Here is a 21848-nt window from a genome sequence, read left to right as displayed (position 1 = left end):
AATGAGCTTCCCTTGTAATGACATTGTGGGGATCAATAGGATTCAATATATTTAATGCATTCTGTAAACTGTAAAATACTTACACAAATATAATACATAAAATAGTGAGTTATCTTGAAATAACAATGGACTAATTCCAGTGATGGGCTTTTCTTCCTCTTTCCTCACCTCCAAGCCAATCCCTATTGCCAAAGACCCAGGGGCCCCCACCGCATTGAAATGAAAAGGTCTTCACAAGTAATCTCCCTGATATGGTTGGTCTGTAGGTCTGTAGGTCTGTGGCTGTTGCTTTAGACTTTGGCATCCAGAAATCGGATGGAGAGGGGTCTCTTGGGGAACATCTGAAGGTGCCTGGAGAATTGCTGAGTTCATAGGTGAGGTGGAGGAGAGCAGCTAGCCATCTACAGGCCCCAGCCTCCCTCCCAGGCTTTGGGACCCTTGGAAGTGTTACAGGGGTGGGTCATTCCACAAGGTGGTCTGCTTCAATCTCTGAGAGCCAAAAGCTACTGCAGCCTGCATCCAGGGCTGGCCCTGACACTGCTGTTCCTTCTGGTGCTCTCCAAGAAGGGAGCAGGGCATTCTATTCTGCATCAGCCTCTCATTGTTCTTGTTTGTTAGATAAAATAATACATGTAAAGCTCTAGAACAGTGTCTGTGAGACAGTAAATACTTTCTGGAAAGGTTAATAATAAGGATCACATTGGAACCCAATTAGAATCCCTGAGACCAACTCCAGAGTGACCTCCAAATGGTACAAATCGTCACCCTTCTTGTAGGGGGAGGTGGGAGGTTCAGTTCTCTATGAGAACCTTCAGAGGCCCCTCTTCTGCGACTGCTGACTCCTGGATTTGTGTGGGGGACCATTTTATAACTGACAGTTGGGAGCAAAGACCTCCCCTTGGGCCTTTGCTCAAACAGCTCCACTGAGCTTTCTGCCTTGGGTTGCGCTGATCACTGTGCTTGCTTTAGCTCCTCTGCCCGGAATCCCAGGTGACAGCAGGATGGACTGTTGGCTACGAAGAGTCATTTAAGGAGTTAAAAATACAGATTCCTGCATCCTGCTCCTAGAGACTCTGATTTGGTCAGGTCTAGGATGGGCCCAGGAATTTATGTTTGTAGCAAGCAGCCCGAGTGTTTCTGGACAATTGTCAGGTTTGAGAACCATTGCATAAGCAAGTTGAGCAGCCGACCTTCATTTATGAGCACAGGAGCCCTGTGCTAAATGAGGGAGGAGAGAGGGGAAGAAGTTTACCTCCACACACAGCAGCACAATGGCCAGCCAGCTTGGGGAGCCTCCTTCCACATTACTTCTTGCTCTGCATTGTCAGGGATCTCGGCCAGAACTGCTTTCCTGGAGGTCACATTCAACGTAGTAAACAATCGCTGAACACCAGCCCTGTGCATTCAGATCCTGATCACCGCACAGTCTAGCAACAGGGAGAAACAAAAATAGAAGCATAGTGTGATGAGTTCTGTGGTCAAGTTCTGTGTAGGGGGACGTGGGAGCAGCATGGCAGAAGCAGCCAGCAGTCCTGCCTGGAGAGGGTTGAGGGAAGGCAATGAAAAGAAACAACCATCAGGATTGGTGCCTGAGCAGGCATCATGCAGTGACTAATTACTGAGCACCTACTCCTGCTGGGAACTGTGTATCCAGGACAAGCAAACCAGATCACTGTCCTTTCTGTGCTTCAAGTCTAGTGTGGGAACCAAACCAAACATTCATCAAACAACCATACAGGCAGGTGTGAAAGTGTAATTATGGTGAGTGCCATGAACAAGACCCCATGATGCTACGAAAGGGGTAACAGGGAGGTTAGGAAGGCTCTGATGAGGGATGACTGAGAGAAGATCTGAATGACAAAAACAACAAACACATGGCTAGGGTGTCTGAAAAGTCTTGAAACACAAAATAAACTTATTTTAAAGCATTTCCAAGTAATATGCTTGATAGGCTTTTCTTCAGCCCTCCAGTACCTTTTCAGGTGAAGTTCTCTACATTTAAAGAAATGAGTTCAATTGTTAACACACTGTAAAGTGTCCCCCCAAAGTCTGGAAACATAGACAAATAATATGTGTATTGTGCTTTTTATTAGATGAACAAACTAGACCCATTGCTGTCCCTGAAAACAACCCGAAGGGACAGGGTAGCTGACAGCAGCAGTGGTGGGGTGAGCGTGGATGGCGGGGCCCATGAATGGCAGCCCCACACCACAGGACCTTGTAAGCCACATGGAGGGCTAGAGTTTGCTGTGAGAGCCACGGGGTTTTAAGCAAGGAGGGGACATAATTGATGTGTATTTCATAAAGAACACTCTCTCTGACATGTGAGAGGACAGATGGGAGAGGGTGTAGTGGGGGGAAATGATCACAGTTGTCCAGGGAAAGTGGCAGCTGGGCCAAGGGTAATGGTGGCCGGAAAGGGTGGGATGATGGCGTGGCTCAGGTGTTTTCCAGCAGATGTGGTAGGAGAACTCTCAGGCAGAGGGACACGAGAGGAGGTGTCCCTGGGTGTGCCCAACTTTCCTTCTTCTAACCCTAGTCTCCTATGAGGGCTCTGAGTCTGGAATGTATATGTATATTCTTTTTTTCTTCTTTCCAAAACAGGAAAACTCTACCTGACTCCTCACCATCTCTCTTGGGGATTTAAAATACCTTATTCAACCCCAGGCCTCTCACCCTGCCTGTCCAAGCCTTGCCCCAGCTCTCAAACCACACTGCCTTACAAAATCCCTGTGGTTACGATAATATCACACACTTCAGAAACCAAGGCTCTCTGGCAGTGAGGGCACGGAGTGGAACCTCAGTCAGTAGTTATTAACTCGGCTGTTCTGGATATATATTTTCTTGATGGTTCTCACCTTGCTAACCTGGCATGCTCAGGTGCCCTCTAATAGATGTAAGTACTGTTTTGTACAAAAATAGTCTGATCACAGTAAATGATCTGCTTGTAGAACATTACATTTATTACTTAGACCCAGCTCTAGGCATTCTGAAATAGGTATCTACATTTTCCCCAATTTAATGAATTGCTTCAAATAACTAGTCCTAATACAAAGTCGGAAGCTCTTTTTTCCCCCCAGAGTATATATGATGCATAACTGGATATTGAGTATTAAAGGAAAATAGATAGTATTTTCCCTCAGAATTGATGTTATAATTATGGTTGCAATTTTGAACAAAAGCACAAATAGAGCATCAATAGAAAAATGATTAAGGCACCATGGTTATTTAATAAAATGATGCTTTATCATGTAAACATTCTGGATTAGAAGACTCCTGAAATGGGCCATCTGGTTGAATGCCTTACTTTATTGATGGGAAATCTGGGACCAAAGAGACTGCATCTTGAGGGAGATCACCCAGCTAGTGACTAGTAGAGCCAGGGCCAGAACCAATGTCTTCTGAGGCCCAGGTTACCTTCCAGCAAGGTCTCTTCTACAAACATCCTTAAAAATAAGCGTTGGCACAGTGCTTTGCAAGATGCCCACCATATTCTCTTTCTGAGCACAAGTGAGACCATACTTCTCGGCCCCTTATGTTTCTGTGGGGCCATGTGACTGAGTTCCAGCCAAGGAAACATGGCTCCCGAAATCTTCTCCCGGGCCCTCCCTGTTCTCTCTCTGCTTGCTCATTGGCTGGCCAGATGCAGAGCATCCAGGGGAGGACTCCAAGAGCCCTAGGGATGGCAGAGATGGGAAGTGTTCCTGAACGACTGCGTGGAGCAGAGCACCCCTGCTGACCACAGTGAAAAATGAAATGAATAAACTTTTGTTGGGTGAAGCCACAGAGATTTGGAGATTTTCTGCTACAGCAGTTAGCCTACCCTGCCTAATACAAGTGACAAAAAAGCTAATGTTGGTAATGATTATTAATTACCATTGCATATATAATCCCTAGAATGATTTGCTTATAACAAATGTGCAATGTGTTCAACAACTCTCCTATAGGGCAGCTTTGGCCCAAGAGGGGTTTACCTTAGTGCTTTTGAGCAGTGGTTCGGGAACCAGATATTCTGGGTCCGAATTCTGGCTCTCCCACTCACTAGCTGTATCACATTGGGCAGGTTAACCTCTCTCTCTGGGGCTCTGTTTTCTCATTTGTAGAATGGCATTGATAATAATAGGATGTTGTGAGAATGAAACAAGTCAGTAGAAATAGAGTGCCTCAGAGCCTTGCCTGGCAATAGAAGTTAGTCCTGATTGTGTGATCCCAAACAAACAGGCTGGCCAAGGTAAACATCCCTTGACTCCTTAGCTAATGATGGTTTTGTTTGTCTTTTTCAAATGTGAGATGGTTCTGGAGTCATGACTTTGATTATGTAGGTCTCCTTTACAAGGCATTTTCTCTTTTCTCTAGTTTTCCTGTGGTAGACTAAATTAGTTCATTCATCATTCTCTTTTAAAGCGACCATTTCAGAATGAAAATATGGATAAGCACCACTCAGGAGCTAAATCATAAGGGTTTAGATACACTTCCTTCCCCTCTCTGCAGGGCTCTCCCAAGATTGTGTGGAGTAGGACATAGAAGCCTCCTTCCTTACCCCCACACCAAACTGCCCTTTTGTCTTTTCCTACTTTTCCTTCTTTCCTTCCCTCAATGTATTTAATGGGCTCCTAGGATGTGTCAGTTCCTTTCCTGGCACCATGGCTATAGTCATGCATAAGACAGACATTTTGTTTGTACGCTTATTATCTCTCCTCCAGGAAGAAAGTATACATGTTAGTGCAATAAAGGAAATAATTGGAGTGGCCTCTGAAAAGCTGACTCTGAACTGAGATCTCAGGGTGCCAAGAACCAAGTGTGCACAGTGCTAAGGGCAGGACCTCAGGTAGCAGGAACATTAAGGGTGAGGGCTCTGAAGTGGGAAAGAGCATGGCAAATCCGTGAGAGAGGGCAGCCAGTGTGGCTGGACCGTGGTAAGCATCGTAAGTAAAGCAGGGCTTGAGCTGGGGGACTTGGGCCCTGTGGGTATGGAAAGGCACAGAAAGGTGCCTTCCGCTTCATCCCCGTTGTTACCTCATTTGTCCAGGCCTTCAAATGGCCTCTAGTTTTTCCTTCTTTCAATTCGTCTTTCTAAAATCTGAATGTAACGCGCACTCCCTGTGCAACCCTCGCTTGGCTGCTCACCACTTGTATAATCACACCTCCTTAGCAAGGAGGACTCGCTGGTAATCCAACTCTCCTATTACCCCAGCCTCACCTTCCTCCACCACCCCCACCGCCCTAGCTGTTTATCACATAATAGGTGCTAATAAATATGAGACAAATAAATGAATTCCTTCAACACTCGGACTAAGCTTCTCTCCTGGGCTTTACCTCCCCACCCCTACCTCATCAGCTGGTCCTATCTGCTCTCTCCCTGACTATGTCCTGACTCCATCCACTTCCCACCATTTCCATGGCCAGGCCTTTGCTGTCTCTCACCTGGGTTACTGCAGCAGCTTCCTAACCAATCTCTCTGGTTCTGCTCCTCCCTCCCTGCGGCCTGTTCTCCCCACCAGAGCCAGATCATAGCACCCCCAGGCCCTGCTCATGCCTCATGGCTTCCCGTCACTAGAAGTATGATATCTAAACTCTTTCTCATATCCCCAGGCCCTGCCATCGTCTGGCCCCTGCCTCCTTCTGGACCTTTTCTGGTACTCTCTTCTTTCCCATTCACTGTGGCCTAGCCGCGCCTACTCCTGGACTGTCCACTCGCCCAGGACCCTATTTGTCCCTTTGCCTGGTATGGTTTTCCTCAGATCTTGGCGTGATTGCTTCACAACATTTGCGTCAGCTCAAATACATTTTCATACAAATTTCCTCCCATGTTACCTCATAAGGAGGCCTTTTTCTAATGGAGTATGGTTATCTAATGTCGCCCAACCCCCAGCCAACCCCTATCTCACCATCCTGCCCTACTGCCTTGGTGATACTCCTCACTTTGAAATTTCTCAGTCACTTACAATGCTGCTGTCACGCTGGTTTCCACGTTTACTGCCTGTCTTCCTCCATTAGAATATAAGCTCCATGAGAGCAGGGCCCTGCCTGTCCTATTCTGTTTGGATGCCCAGAGTCTGGCATGTAGCTGAACAAATGAATGAATGAGTGAAGTTAATTCAAGGGTTCTAAAAAAATAAGAACTTGAATAATCATCTGTCAGGCAAACCAGGTCACTGGGGAGAAAGAGGAGAAGCACCAAAGGGCATAGAAAAGTGACCATCAGTCACACTGTGGCTGGACTTTGATGATAATTATCCACCTGCAGATTGCACTGTCCAGCCAGATCCTCCAGCCATGAAAACTCACTGGAGGGAGAAATAATGATCAAGAAAATCTCCTATCACTGAGAGCAATAGAAAGTGGGGGCAGGGGTGAATGTTTTATCAGCTCCTAAATAATCACCTACCTTCCTTTTGCTCAGTTACAAAGAGTCCATTGTAGCTGGGACTTTCTGATAACAAGGGATTCTTTCCTAATTACTATATGCTCTATTTCAGGTTCAGCAGAAAAGAAAATTAAAAAGCTGCATTTCACTTTGGGTTCAAATGAGTCAATCTTTCAGTCAATCAAGTATTAATTAAGACATGCTAGGAAATACGGGGGAGGTAAAAGACATCCTCTCTTGTCTCAAGGATGATACCAGGGAAATAATTAGAGAATGATTCAAGAACAATGAAAAGAATTTTAAAAAGGCTTCATGTGGACTTTCTTTGATTTTCTATTATGGAAGGTCTGGAATCTCCAGTTCCTTTATTCTTCTTTACTCTTTCCCCTTTCTTCTTTCCTTCCTTTTCTCTCTTTTCATCCCTAATTATCTTTTCTCCAAAGGGTCCAGACTATACACTCTAAGAATAGTTAGTTCTCCTCATGTTACCCTTAGGATTAATGATGAGAAATTATGTCTGATTCCCTGAAAATTCCAGCTGTACTAAATGTGAGTGAATACAATTTCTCCAGTCTGTGAGCAAGTCAACTTCCTCATATTTACCTCCTCAAGGTCAAGGAAATTTCCTAATTTTTCTTCTTATATGTCAGACAACTTGTAGCCAAGAATTTGCCAGCCTGGGCAACATAGCAAGATCCTATCTCTACAAAAATAAAAATTAAAAAAATTAGCCAAGTGTGGTAGCACATGCCTGTAGTTCCAGCTACTCAGGCAGGAGGATCGCTTGAGCTCGGGGGTTTGAGGTTACAGTGACTGCACCACTGCACTCCAGCCCAGGTGACAGAGTGAGACTTTGTCTCTAAAATAAAAAACAAACAAAAAAACCTGTATCCACCACTAACATGGTGTGGGGTCTGGGGAACATTCACTTAAGTGCTTTTTCCATTTATTCTTCTGTAAACAAACATATTACCATCTTTCTCAGAGGGCTAGGTGTTTTATTCACTGTGTTACATCATTTTACTCTCAGTATCTGGCACACGGCCTGGTAGAAAGTGGACTGGCAGTAAGTACTTGCTGAATGGATGAATGAATTAGTGCATCGCTGGGCAGAGTAAATGAGATAATGTGTGTGAAGCATGTTGTGTAAGTATATTTCACACAGTGGGTACCTTAAAATTGCCTTGCCAACTGTAAAGCACTATATTTATTATTGTACTATTCACATTGTGTGAAAGGTGAAAACATCCATTTGTGAAAGAATTATTTTGCTCTAATTAGAGTTTGATCAGCTTTTCACTGAATTGGTGTAGAAAATGAGTTAACCAGCCCCTAGTGAATCAGGGCAGCCACCTTTGCCTCTCCCCTGCCTTCCTGCTAACGTTATTTCCATTCACTCCCAGGTGCTTCTCTCTCTCTCAGCCCTCCTGACTTCCAGGATCGCATTTCTTAGGGGAGCCTTGTGTTGTCCATCACTATCAATTTTCTCCTCTTCATTTCAGCTAGAATGCTTATTTGTTTTCTTTTGACAGTCCTCTTTTGACTTAGATACTTCAGGAGGCCAAAATCTGAAAACAGAGGGTTGGCAAAAGTCTTATCACCTTTCACAGGAACGGGGAATGATCTGTTGAATCAAAAAGCCATCATTTGCTGAGTTCTTACTAAGTGTGCAACTCTGTGTGGGGAATCAAGGGTTTACAGACATGGTCTCATTCAACAACTCAAGAGGTAGGCTTTTTCTATGCCCATTCTACAGATGAGGAAACTGAGGCTATGAGAGATTAAGTGATTTGCCCAAAGACATGGAGCTACTCAAGCGCAAAAAGAGGTTTGACTCTAGTCCTCTCTGAGTCCAGAGATCCTGCTGTAACCACCATTCTCAGAATGCTGAGGAATTTAATTTCTGGATCTTCGAAGATGACGGGGTGTTCATCCAACTATTCATCTATCAACATGTAAAAGCCTGCCACGTGCGTCACACCCTGTGGGTGCACTCTTGATTACAATGCCTTCTGTGACCTCAAGGAGCTCATGTTTCAATAGGACCAAACATGTTGAAGAGAAGTGCAATACAGCATCACACATAACACGTATAACCCCATATATGCTGGGGCCCCAAGGCATGAAACTCCATTGAGTAGGCATAGCACTCACTGGCAGTCTGGGAGCTATATCCAACCCACAGACACTTTTACTTTGTATTATTTTTCTGCTTCCTTCGGTTTCATATCAAATTCTCAGTCTTCAGCTAGTCCTAAGATTTGGCCACACTAGCCTCCCACATGGCCACAATCTGCTGGAGCTTTAAAAGGGCCTGTGTTCTCCCCATTCCCCGACCCCATACCCCAGTCCCCCATCCTGCCTGCTTCACCCAGTCCTGTTCACCCACCTGGAAGCATTTTAAGCTCACCTCCCCTGGATTACAAACTCACTCAGGAGTAGGAACTATGGTACATGTTCTCTGTGCTGTCATCTATGTAGAGAAGAGCCATGCAGGGGGCTTAAAAAATATAAATGAGGACAAAAGGCAAGCCTCACATAGCAGCTTTAACCTCCAGTTTGATGGACTGATCCTGATCTGTGGTTAATCAGACAAATGATAAGGATGAGGGATGTTTGCAAGAGGAATTAATGCATATCAAAATGCCCCTGGGCACAATACAAACAGCTGGCCCAAGGGTGCAATTAAGCAAGGAGTCAGAGGACCCTCTCCTAGTCCCAGTTCAGTTGTCCTCCAGGCCTTTGACCTTGGGCAAAATCAGTTAAGCTTTCTGAGCCCTTTCCTCATCTGAGAAATGAGGTTATTACTCATCCTGGATATCTCTCGAGATTACTGTGAAGAACAGACAAGACATGTGGAAGAACACTGAGCAGGGAAAATTGCAATCTCAATGCAAGGTAGTGGTATTTTAGGGGATTATATTAAAAGGCTGAATTAAAGCTCAAAGTAGAACACTGAGCTTCTCTTACTGATGCAGTCCTCCACTCTCCTATCCCCCGCCTTTCCCCTAGTCTGTGGTTATTAGGAGCTACATTTCCAATGTGGAGAATTCATAGGGGAACTCTAATACCACTCACACTTCTATTCGTCATCTGTATATATATATATATATATATATACACATACATGATCTGACCACATCCTGGTATTAGTGCTAATAAAACCTGTAGCCATGGTTACAGTGAACTATCTTGGTTATACAGTTCTCATTTTCACTTTTCAAAATAGTTTGGTAAAGGATTTTGGAGCCAATGTTTGTGGGTGTGGTAAAGTGTCTAGGTGAAGTTTTGTTTTTGGAGAGCCAGAAGCCGAGGCTCTGAGGTCATCTGTGAGTTAGGAGCGGTTGAGTGGGGCGTTGCCTTTTCTGTTCCACAAATAAAGGGAAACCTCTGCTTCTGGCCGACTCCAATAACTGATGCTTAAGTGTTCAAACGTCATATCCTCTTGGAGGGAAAAAATGTTTTTTGAAAAAGCATGAGAACAACCAAACACTTGTGTCATTCAGGGTCTCCCACACAGGTGGTAATTAAAAGTTGCATAATTCTACGCAGCCAACAGACACATGAAAAAATGCTCATCATCATTGGTCATCAGAGAAATGCAAATCAAAACCACAATGAGATACCATCTCACACCAGTTAGAATGGCGATCATTAAAAAGTCAGGAAACAACAGGTGCTGGAGATGATGTGGAGAAATAGGAACACTTTTACACTGTTGGTGGGACTGTAAACTAGTTCAACCACTGTGGAAGACAGTGTGGCGATTCCTCAAGGATCTAGAACTAGAAATATCATTTGACCCAGCCATCCCATTATTGGGTATATACCCAAAGGATTATAAATCATGCTGCCATAAAGACACATGCACACGTATGTTCATTGTGGCACTATTCACAATAGCAAAGACTTGGAACTAACCCAAATGTCCATCAATGATAGACTGGATTAAGAAAATGTGGCACATATATACCATGGAATACTATGCAGCCGTAAAAAAGGATGAGTTCATGTCCTTTATAGGGACATGGATGAAGCTGGAAACCATCATTCTCAGCAAACTATTGCAAGGACAAAAAACCAAACACCTCATGTTCTCACTCATAGGTGGGAATTGAACAATGAGAACACTTGGACACAGGAAGGGGAACATCACACACCGGGGCCTGTTGTGGGGTGGAGGGAGGGGGAAGGGATAGCATTAGGAGATATACCTAATGTAATGACGAGTTAATGGGTGCAGCACGTCAACATGGCACATGTATACATATGTAACAAACCTGCACGTTGTGCACATGTACCCTAGAACTTAAAGTATAATAAAAAATAAAAATAAAAAAGTAAAACTTGCGTAATTCTCTTTAATACTAGAGACAGGAACTTAAGAGTTCTGCAAACTTTGTGGCAATAACAGAATGACTGACATATTTCTTTTTGTTAGTGGTGGTGGAGGAGACATTTACAGGCTGGAATAGCTGAAAACTAATGGAGTGGCAAAAATGTACAATTATGCAACTCAAAAGTGATACAGATATGGTTCTATTTTCCTTTCCATTTTGTCCTTTCATTTAATGTTAACAAAATTTCTGGGCAATTAAAAGCCAAAAGCTTTTACTGCAATATTAAGTCTTAAAATGCAAAGATCAAATCATAGAGGGAGTGAGCATAAATATTCTCATTCCAATAATAACTCACCTCTGTGGAATGTTCAGTGTGGTGGATTTCAGATTTGCCAGGCTTTGGATGGCAGCTTCCACCCCAGAGGGCGGGCTGTGCAGAGGAGTTCATATGTCTGAGGATAAACCTTTACTTCCTTTCTGCATGGGCTTAAATCTGCATTCCTAATGTTGCAGGGAGTGTTTTTGTATGGTTTTGATAAATAATGGTTGATGAATGCAGAGAACATATACGAGTGAGCTAAAATACTTATTGAGTACACATCCAGTGTCAGGTAAGTAGCATGGCTTTTTTTTTTTTTTTTGCTTCAGTACCTTCTTTCTTTGATATAGATGACATATGCTTAGTCTCATCATGTGCAGTTTTAGTTGCCTCAGTGCAGATATTGTTGTCCTTAAGAATAGCCGTCATCTCTTCCCTGATGCCCTCAGCATGCCCAAACATTTTCCTCTCCATCCTTGAAATGCCCTTCCCAAAAGAGATGGCAAGTATTGCAAATTCTTGAATTGGGAGTATGTATGGAAGAAACTGCTTAAGCTGGGGATTGCAGGGGGGTGTCTCATATTCACTCCCCTCGACACAGGGTTCCCTTAGCCTCATCCCCTCATTCTTTCCCATCCACCACCTCTGCTCCATCCATGCCTGGAGACCTCAAGGCTTTGTGCGAGACCCTCTGGAAAGCACTTAAGGCCACTGGGAGGTAGCGGGGATGGTGGGAGAGGCCAGGGAACTCAGCCCGTGTCTCTGGGCTCTCCATGATGTGGCCTCAGGGCTGAGCTGTCTGCAGGCTGCCCACCAGGCTTTAGGCTTTATCTCCCATTAGCACCCCAGATACATTTTTTATCAGACCAACCCTCAAAGTATCAGGGTCTTGAAGAAATAACACATTAGGTGGGAATGCTTTGATAGAGCAAGGCATTCTGAATGTTAGACCCTGCCCATGACAGTTAGAAGGCAGAAGATGCCACAGGGATGGCAGTTGGCCTAGAGCAGCCAGAGAAGAAAGTGGATGTCCTTGAAGTGCCTAATAGGGGTAGGCAGATTCTTCTCAAGAATCTGTGGGGCCTAGGCCCCCTGTTCTGGTTTTGACTTTTACCTGATTTTACTTATTTACATTCTCATAACTTGCCCTAGGAGCCAAATTCTTGGCTAAAGGGTAGTTTGAGTGCAGAGGAAGCTAATAGATTGAGGAATGAGAAGAAGTTACAACTCACTCAGTGTGTGTCCTTGGGAAGGTCACTCAGCTGCTTTGAGTCTCAGTTTCTTCATCTCCAAAATGGGGAAAAATCTAGAAGAATACACAAGAAAATGATAGCATGAACTGCCCCTTTGGAGGGAAATTGGGGGCAGTGCAGGAATGGAGACTGGCTTTTCTCTCATTCCTTTGGTACCATTCTGAATGACTGATCACATGCATACACTTTCTAAATTAAACGAACAACTGGAAGTGAGTACCTGTTCACAGGGTCCTTAGGTAAAAGCACATAGTGCATGTAATGTGTGTCTGGGCTGTTAGGAACTGTACAAATATTTAGAGTCATAATCGGTATTATTCCTGGCAGTTGCAGGGGTGTGGCAAAAAACAAAAGTCACTCCTCAATTCTGTCAGGTAGTCAAAGTGGCCTGAAATTCTTGGGAAATTTGCTCCAATGTTGGGAGGTCTTCCTGCCTCCAACCCAGAATGGCTGGATGGAGACCACTCCTAAACCCCCTCCACAACCAGGCCAGCCCCTTCACCTACTTGTGTAGTGGAGCTAAGGCTGCTGCTGGGTAACTTGAATCCTCCATGTGTACAAATGACCCCAGATTTCCAAGGGCTAGAGGGCCATGTCCACTCTGCTGAGCAAGTTCTGACAAGCACATTCCATCCACTGCCAGGAGGCAGGGGGGCAGCACCTTCAGTGTGAGCAGAAGGAATGGTACCTACATTTGTGGCTGCCTTTTCTTGGCCTCTGGGGCTGGGGAGAGCTTTGTATAAAATGTGTGTGAGTCTCCCTTAGGTTGTTTACTGAGTCCCTATAATAAAAATAATGCTGCAAACATATTGTTCTTTATACATGAAGAGGCCAATAGCACTAATAACAATTGTTTGCATCAATAAAATATGCCATTTGAAGGATTTTTCCTGTAGTTGCATGTGGATTTCATGTAAAGAAGTATTAGTTAAGTATTTACTATGTAACTGACATAGTGCTGGAGGGGAAAAAGAAGTGTACCAACTGGTTTTTATCCTAAAAGAGTTTCTCCACGAACCTTAGAGCACTGAAGTCCTGCTCTGCTTAGCCAAGTGGCAGGGCAAGTCACAGAGCTTCATGAGCCTCAGGATCCTGGTCTCTAAGATGGGAAGACAATGATGATAACATCAACTGCCCTCACCATTCAGTGTGGTTGTGAAAGTCAAATACTAATATATATGAGAGTTCTTTGTAAACTGAAAATGTCCTGCAAAGTTGAATTTTCAAAAATAATAGTAATTAAATGCTAAACTAAATACCAGAAAGTGACCAAATGCAGGTACTATTAGAAAGGAGAGAGATCAATGCTGGCTTAGGTTTTATAAGAGCAGGGGACGGAGCGGGGGGGACATGATGGAGGAGATACAGGCTGTGCCAGCTTCTGGGCTGTGTGTGATTACATGGAGGGCTGGACATTCTGGTGGGGAAAAGGGCGAGTTAGGGTGAGCTACATAGGTTGGAAAAGCCAGAGCAGAGGTACAGAGGCCAACAGGTACAGAGTTCGAGATGGGGATGGCAGTGAAGAAGGCTTCTAAGAAAGAGTGGGAACTGAGGTGGCACAGGCAAGATTGGTGAGATCACAGGGGGCTTTGAAAGCCTAACATGGGGTTGGTGTAACAGCCTCAAGGGGGCCCTGAAAGTTGTGAGCAGAGGAGACCTAACAGCCTCACTCTTTCAGTGGCCACATTCTCTTACCTGATCTTGCTTGTGATGGAAAGTACACCCTACCAGAGCTGGGGATTATGCAGGATTAAGCTCCCACCCATGGGCTCACTGGCAATCTGCCCTAACCAGTCAGGCAGAGTAATCACAGATACCACAATTAAAAAAAACTTTTATTAATAGTATCCGTTCTCCCTTAGACAAAAATCTAATTAGAAACTGAAATGAAATATCACCAAACCAATCAGAAAGAAATGGCTATTTATCTCTTGATCCCTTGGGAATAGGGGGCAAGGGATAAAAACAGGATGCAATCAGTTCTCCCTCCTTCAAACTGGCACCCAGATGGGCTTGGGTTTATTTATGATTGGTGAAAGTCCAATCAATATCCTACACTTACAACTTAGTTTAGTTTTTTAAAGGCTCCTGAAAACATTTCTTCCTTCAATCTACTGTAATTTGTAGAGGGGAGGGATTTCTTGCCTTGTTTCACAGATGAATAATCTTTTCACAGTAAAAGTTTGTTCCAAATTTGTTCAAAATTGTAAAGCTGGTTAGTGGCCAATGGCACACAGGGCTCTAGTTTTCCACTTCCCCAATGAGATGCTTTCTGCACTAAAGTAACTCCTAAAATGCAACAATGAGGGCAGCAAGCAGTGGCAACCAATCCCCTTCGCAGTTTACAAAGCCTCCCATTTCTCAAACTCTGTGAGGTATGGGGTTCCGCTCCAGCTTTGGATCCTTATACAACCGTAGCTCTCTCTCACCTCACCCCCATCCACTGCTCCCTACCCCATCTTCTGGCCTCTATTCAACATTGTTGCCCTGGGGAAACCTTACTTGACCTCGTTACAGGTCAGAGCCCCTGCTCTGTGCCCTTCACCATACCTACATTGTCACCACAACCCATAATCTGTAGTAGGGTAATTGTTTAATCATTGTTCTTCCTTTCTAGATGGAATCTATTCCCATCATGGCATCCTCTGCATCTGGGACATATTTTGCCCTTGGGAAATATGTGCTGAATTAACAAATGAACATGTTTATAAATGAAGAAGCTCTGAGGCTCACTGAAATTAAATGACTCATCTAAGGTCTCATACCTAATAAAAGATCATGTGCCAATTCCTCTATTTCTAAATAGCCAGTTTTCCTTCTGCTCTGCCACACTAGTTTCTAGGTTCACATAGATCATGTTGGTCAGTTGGAAAGAGATACCCAGGAAAATAAAGTCTGCCAGTTGCAATGTCAATATTTTGGGTTTGGAGAGCTCTTTCAGCCTGGGCAGTATGCTCAAATACCAGGTATTCTTGGGTGCTCCTGAGTAGATCTCTTTTGGAGACTGGCTACTTTTTAATCTCCAGTGAGGCTGTCAGGACTAAGAAACAGAGATGAGAGCAGCCGAGGCTCGACTTCCAAGGAACACTGGTCTCAAATGGACATCAAGCTTTGTTTTCATGGGGTGCCATGTTGAATATCAAGATTACAACACTTGGAAGTGAGACTACCCTTGTTGGAAAGCCCTGATTGGCTGTGTTTCTGACTTCTTGGTGTTCTTGATTTTTAATTTTTTTTAAATATACAGGGTCTCACTCTGTCACCCAGGCTAGTGTGCAGTGGCACAATCACTGTAACCTTGATTTCCTGGGCTTAGGCAATCCTCCTGCCTCAGCCTCCCAAGTAGCTGGGACTACAGGCATGCACCACCACATCTGCCTAATTTATTATTATTATTACTTTGGTAGAGACAGGGTCTTCCTATGTTGCCCAGGCTGGTCTTGAACTCCTGGCCTGAAGTTATCCTCCTGCCTCAGCCTCCCAAAGTGCTGAGAGTACAGGCATGAGACACTGTGCTTGGCCTCTTTGTGCTCTTCAATTGATATGATTTTATTCGGTAACTTCTGGCTGCAAAGTCAACTGAGTAGAGTATGTGTGTATTTGTGGGGGGCAGGGGGCTGGCTCACTACCTCACTGCTATTACTGTAAAAAGACCTCCCTGCTTTTTCCTGGAGGGAGGAACTTCCTTTGCTGGCTTTTTCTTCCTTCACTGATTCTGGGTTGTTGACACCATTGTAGCCAAGGAAGCTAGGAACTTCCATTTCCATTCTCTGCTGTACAGCAGCAAATTATTCAATTCAACTCACATTTGTTGAGTACCTTCTATGTGCATGAAGAACTTCTCTCTCTTCTAAGGCTCTCCCAGATAATGCCGCCTAGTGAGAAGTAGAAAATTTGCCAGCTATCTGGGTAACGAAATCAAAATTGAACTTTTCTTCTTTTGATAGAGACTTTAGGAATAAAGTCAAGGAATTTATTTTTTTTGTTGTTGGGGAACTGGGCAAGCACAGGCGAAGTACCGTTAGGCATGACTAGTTCAGTGTCCCAAGGGAAATTCAAACAAATGCTTATGGAAACAGCAAGGAGGGAGCCGTTAATTCCAATGAGGAATCCAGGGCAGACTTCGATGAGGGTGTAATTTGAGTTCGCACCTGCAAGGTGCATAGAATGTTTAAAGGCAGCAGGGATGGGAAAGAAAGGTGATTCCAGGCTGCTCAAGAAACCCAGCTGGCTCAGAGAAAGAATCCAGTCAAAGTGGACCATGCTCCAACTCATCTCTAGAGGCCTCCAACCTCCTGATGTTACGGCTGCAACACTAAAACAGCTTGCTCCACCCGACCCCCTCTCCCAGGGCCTTCTCGCAGCCACTGCTTTAATTGCCATGGCATTCCAGGGACCACTCCAGCACCTGATGGGGATTCTTCAAGGTTCTGGCCCTAGGAGGAGGCTGCTCCTGATGTTCTCTCCCTCCATATATCACAACATGTTATGACTTGAGTGTCCGGAGATAGGGCCATAGGCAGGAGTAACTGATGACATATTGGGCTTAAGGACATTCAGGGTTACAATTTCAAATTGTTTTCACATTTGACTATGAAGGCAGATTACTGTGTTAAGGAAACTTGAGTGTATAGTGAGTTTTCTGCCTCCTCCCTGTCCCTCACCCTCACCCCAACTACATTTTATCTCTTTGTACAGCATATCCTTATATTTGATGATAATTCTGACTTCAAATTGGGTGTCACAGGGCCCTGGGTAACCAAAGCCAGTTCCACTTGGCTCACGTTCAAAGGGATCCCTCTTTCCCTGCCTCCTCACCCACAATCAGCCTGCCAACATTTAGCACAAAGTTTGTGGAAACCAAATGACATTCTGTCCTAAGAGTCAAGCCTAGATCGGTCCGTGGTCAGAGGTTGCACAATGGAAGCCCAGGAGGCAGCTGCCACCAGAGAGTGGATTGTGTTTGATCTGCAGCTCTCAGTCTACGCTCTCACCCAGCTTGTGTGAGACCTCTCAGATGGACCAGCCTGAGTCAAAGCCTGGTCCCACCACACACTGGCTTCTGAATATGGAAAGTCCCTTTCCCTCTCTGTGCCTTAGTTTCCTCAACTATAAAAGGGGGATAAGAATAGACCCTCTGTCATCGGATTATTGTGGGAACCAGATGAGTTAAATACTCTGTGTGATGGGGGTGAAACAGTGCCTGGCACAGAGCACATCTTCAGTGTATGTTGGCTTTACCTGTCAGGCACCCTGTAGGCATCTGAGCTTGTGACCTCTGCTGGGGCCCAATGCTGAGGAGCTCGAGTATGCAAAAGGGAAGACAGTGATGAATCCTGTGTGCATGATGGAAAGACACCACTGTTTCATTATTTCAGAGCGAGTGAGGAATGCTCAGGCCTGTAAAACTGATGCAAAGCACCCTCTAAATAGGTGGGAAAAGGAGGATTTGTTAGCCCAGGGGCCATTTTCTGGAATCATCTGTAGCGCAGAGATATCATAGTTGAAAATTTCTTTCCTTCTCTACCACCTCACCTCCCTGACAATGCTTGCTCACTGATAGTACAGAGGCTGCTCCTGTTTGCTTTCCCACTTGACATTAAGCTATTACAGAGCTTTCTCCTCTGGGTATCCCCAGGGTCTGGTTCAGTGCTGGCACATATTAGATGTACAATAAATGCTTTTTGATTAAGTAATTGACTGGTTATGATCTGGGGAGATGAGAAAGAACCAGAGTGAAGAGTATCTCTGTGAGGGCTATGCTATGTCCATGGGCCAGGAAGCCCACATTCACTTCTGGCACCCCAAGCTCTCATACTTATGCAAGCTCCTTGTAGGCCCCTGCAGAGCCAGGTGATGGGTTGGGATAGCAGGGTAGGTCTCCAGCAGGGTGAGGGGACCAGGAACCGGGCCTGGGCAGAGCAGGAAGACCTTGCAATGGGCTGAGCTTTCACAATTGGGGTTGCAGCTCAAAGCAGAAGCTTATGGCTCAGGTAAGTTGGTTGGATATCTGGGGAGCCAGCCGAACAAGGGTGAAGCAGGACTCAGGGATTCCAGAATGGCACAGCCACAGCCTGAGCAGTGGGTGAAGAGATGGCCACACTAGCGAGCAGAGATCCCAGCATAGACTAATCCCAGGAACGGGCTTTTCTCACAGCTCTCAATGAGAGGGGCAGCGCTTGCAGCTAGGCGCTTGCAGGCTCCTGGGTGGTAGGTGGTAGGTCCTTGAGGGTGGAATCTGTACCTGCATTTTGTTTTGTTTTTTAAAAATTCTCCACAGCCTGTAGTGTAGTGTCAGGTACACACAGAAGAGCTTGACAACTGTGTATGGAAAAAAATGGAAGCAGCCAGAGTCATGTCCGGGCAGCTTCTGCCACATAAAGCAAAGCCGCCAGGCCTCCTAGGAGTCCTCAAAATTCTTTTTATGCAAAGAGGAATTGCAGATGACTGACCAAAAGTAAGTGATACACCCTGACAGTGCCTGGGAGAGAGGAGTGAGAATTACCAACTGGAGAGAGTCTAGACCTTCCCATGAAACTACTGCTTCTTGTACCTGCCAGCTGAGATGAATTGGCAAAGATACTGTATAGCCATACGCTAGGAGTCTTTGAAGCAATAACCAACCTTAATTGAAATGAAGAAATCAGAGTTTAGGAAAGAGGATTCCCAGTTCATTTCTTCTCTGGGGTCTCATGTCACATTACAGGGTCTCCTCCCTGGGCATTGGCCAACCTCACACGGTGCCACTGGAAGGCCTCCTGCCCCACTCCCTACCCTTCTTCTCCCTCTTCCCTTGTCTTCTTCTCACGTACACAGTGTCTGTTCAGAGACAGAGGACAGCCAAAGCCATTGGAGGCCTTTTCTTGTCTCCTTTCCCCATCCCAGGCCACATCTGTTTTGAGAAAGTCTATGAGTTGAAATATAGGACCCAGGCATAGGAGTCCCATGTCAGTGTGACAGGGCTGGGCGCTCCTTCTACAGAAGCACACATGTTTATGAACCTATGTTTAATAAGCGGCAACTGTGTGCCAGACACTGTGTACTGGAAATGCAATGACGGAGTAGTGAAGTCAAAGGGTGCCTGGGGAGGGTCAAACATTACCAAGGGCCCCACAGGGTTACCAAGAAAATAAGAGACTTAGATTTCATCTCCTTTGAAAAGTCTATAGCCTAGGGCCAGGAAAAGTGCTCTAACTCTGTGTCCCTGTCATGACACCTATCATAGCTTTTGTAACACTGTGTTATAACTGCCTCTTGACCTATCTGTCTGCCAAAATGACTGCAATCCCCTGAGAAACAGAATGGCTTCTTATTCATCAGTGGTGGCAGCTGCAGAGTTCCTTTGCAGGAGCTGGGGAAGAGCACTTAGCTCTTCGTGGAGACCTCAATTTCTTCTTCTATAAAATAGGGATGTTACAGGTTGAATATCCCTAATCTGAAAATCCAAAACCCAAATGCCCCAAAATCTAAATGTTTTTGGGTGCTGATAGGACACTGAAATGCACATTGGATTTTAAATTAGGGATGCTGAACTGGTAATTCCAGTATAATAAAAATATTCTAAAATCTGAAAAAAAAAATCTGAAATCCAAAACATGTCTAGTCCCAAGCATTTTGGATAAGAAATACTCAATCTGTAGTAGTACCTATTTTGTTCAGTTGACATGAGGTTTAGATAAGGGAAAATAGGTAAAGCGCTTATGTTATCCCCAGCACAGATGGAGCACCATAAATGTTGCTGCTGTTAGCTGTTGCTTCCTACTGAGTTATACCAAGAAGGGGCTTTAGTTTACCCCCAAATATTTTCTATCTCAAGCATCCAAAGAATCCCAAATCTCTAGGGCAACGAGAGGCAGTATTTAATATCTTTTATAAAAGCATAAGATCAAATGCATCAAATAAGAGACCAGACAGGAAAAGCTATGCCACTTAATATGTGTATTATCTTCAAGAAAGGAAAATGACTTTATAAGTATGTTGATAAAAATGAGGGGAAAGGAAAGCAGTTTGGCAACTCCTCAAAAAAGGTAAAGGTAGAATTACCATATGATCCAGCAATTCCATTCCTAGGTTTATGCCCAAAAGAACTGAAAACAGGTATTCAAACAAATTCTTGTTCACAGCACACTATTCACAATAGCCACAAGGTGGAAACAACGCAGATGTCGGTCAACGAATAAACAGATAAACTCTTATGGTATATGCACACAATGGAATATGATTCAGCCATAAAAAGGAATGAAGTACCAATACATGCTACAACATACGTCAACCCTGAAAACACGTTAAGTGGAAAAGGCCAGTAGCAAAAGGTCACATACTGTATAATTCCATTAATATGAAATATCTAGAATAAGCAACTCCATAGAGGTAGGATGCAAATTGGTGGTTGCTGGGGACTGGGAAGAGGGAACAATAAGAATAAATTGCTTAATGGTTATGGGGTTTTACTTTGGGGTGGTGAAAATGTTTTGAAACTAGATGGAGGGGTGATTGCACAACATTCTGAATGTACTAAATGCCACTAAGCTATTCACTTTAAAATGGTTAATTTTATGTAAAATAAATTTCACCTCAATTAAAAAAATGCAAGAGGAAATAACAACATTTCTTGAAAACTAATAGATGTCACATGGAAAAGAATGGCAGAGTTTCCCTTATTAATTGCTTGAGAAATATAAAATGTTGTCTGTGATCTCTTTACTGTGTATTTATTAATTAATTCCAATGCCAAGTGTTGAATGACCACATGCCCAGTAGTTGAAGTACTTTTCCTCTTACCCTCAGGCCCTACCTTGAAGGAATAATATTTTATAAACCACCAAAATCTTATTCCTGGAAAATGTCAGTCAGGAGCATCTGAACTTCTTCCTCTGTGGCATGTGCTCTTTGACTGTGACTCCTCCCTTGTTCCAGACAGTGTGGAGGACTGCAGCGCCTTTGTCTGGAAATGAGGTGTTCTTTCCATGGCCAGCTTTGGGAAGCTGTGCTATCCACCCACTGAAAATAGTCAAAACCCAGCTCTTTCCTCAAAGGGGTCAATGATGTCCTTATGCAAAACCAAGAAAAGCACAGTATTTGGTAATCGGCAAGGCACCCGGTAAAGCACTGCTTTCTTCCTGTACTTGTGAAGGCTTTGGTCCAAGTGTCTTGCAGGGCAAGATCTGAGTTTCTAATTTGGAAACTAGGAAAGCTCTGAGCAGGCTGCATCTGGTGGGGTGGTATGCAAGTGTGTTCCCCTTTCCCAGTGGAGGTTTCATTATGGAATGGTGTGGGTCACCCATGTAATGAAACGGGAGGCTTTTATCTAGGCCACTGTTATGCTGTGCTGGCAACTGCTGCTCAGCAGATTATGGGCCTTGGGCAGGAGGGAAGTTTCAGGTCAGGAGTGGAAGGTGGGGAGAGAGAAAGGAGGGTGGAAGCCATCAGTCATTTACAAGAAAGGGGTTTCATAGATAAGCTAAGTCTGCAGGACTGGCCTTAAGAGTAACTTACTCTCTTTTGTTATTGACACATCTCCCTAACATAATGTTGAAGAAACTACATATGTCTCTGGTGGGGGTGGGCAG

At 44.4% G+C, this 21848-nt stretch overlaps 1 protein-coding gene across 4 annotated transcripts in view; it reads right to left on the bottom strand.

Annotated features, from left to right (window-relative positions):
- The window catches only part of LOC129047287 (uncharacterized protein KIAA0040), a 35489-nt gene that overhangs the window by 7741 nt on the left and 5900 nt on the right, over window positions 1-21848 (bottom strand). For 2 of the 4 annotated variants that reach the window (XM_054524917.1, XM_009240710.3), the window contains exons 2-3: window positions 12259-12332; window positions 1253-1427 (exon numbers count right to left, since the gene is read on the bottom strand). The gene's annotated coding sequence lies outside the window, so the exon portion shown is untranslated. The remainder of the gene's footprint in view (window positions 1-1252; window positions 1428-12258; window positions 12333-21848) is intronic. The other 2 variants (XM_054524926.1, XM_009240714.3) reach the window with 1 other exon arrangement.

Source organism: Pongo abelii, chromosome 1 (assembly GCF_028885655.2).
Source record: "Pongo abelii isolate AG06213 chromosome 1, NHGRI_mPonAbe1-v2.0_pri, whole genome shotgun sequence".
Lineage (NCBI taxonomy): Eukaryota > Metazoa > Chordata > Mammalia > Primates > Hominidae > Pongo > Pongo abelii.
This window is presented reverse-complemented; position numbering and strand designations above follow the sequence as displayed.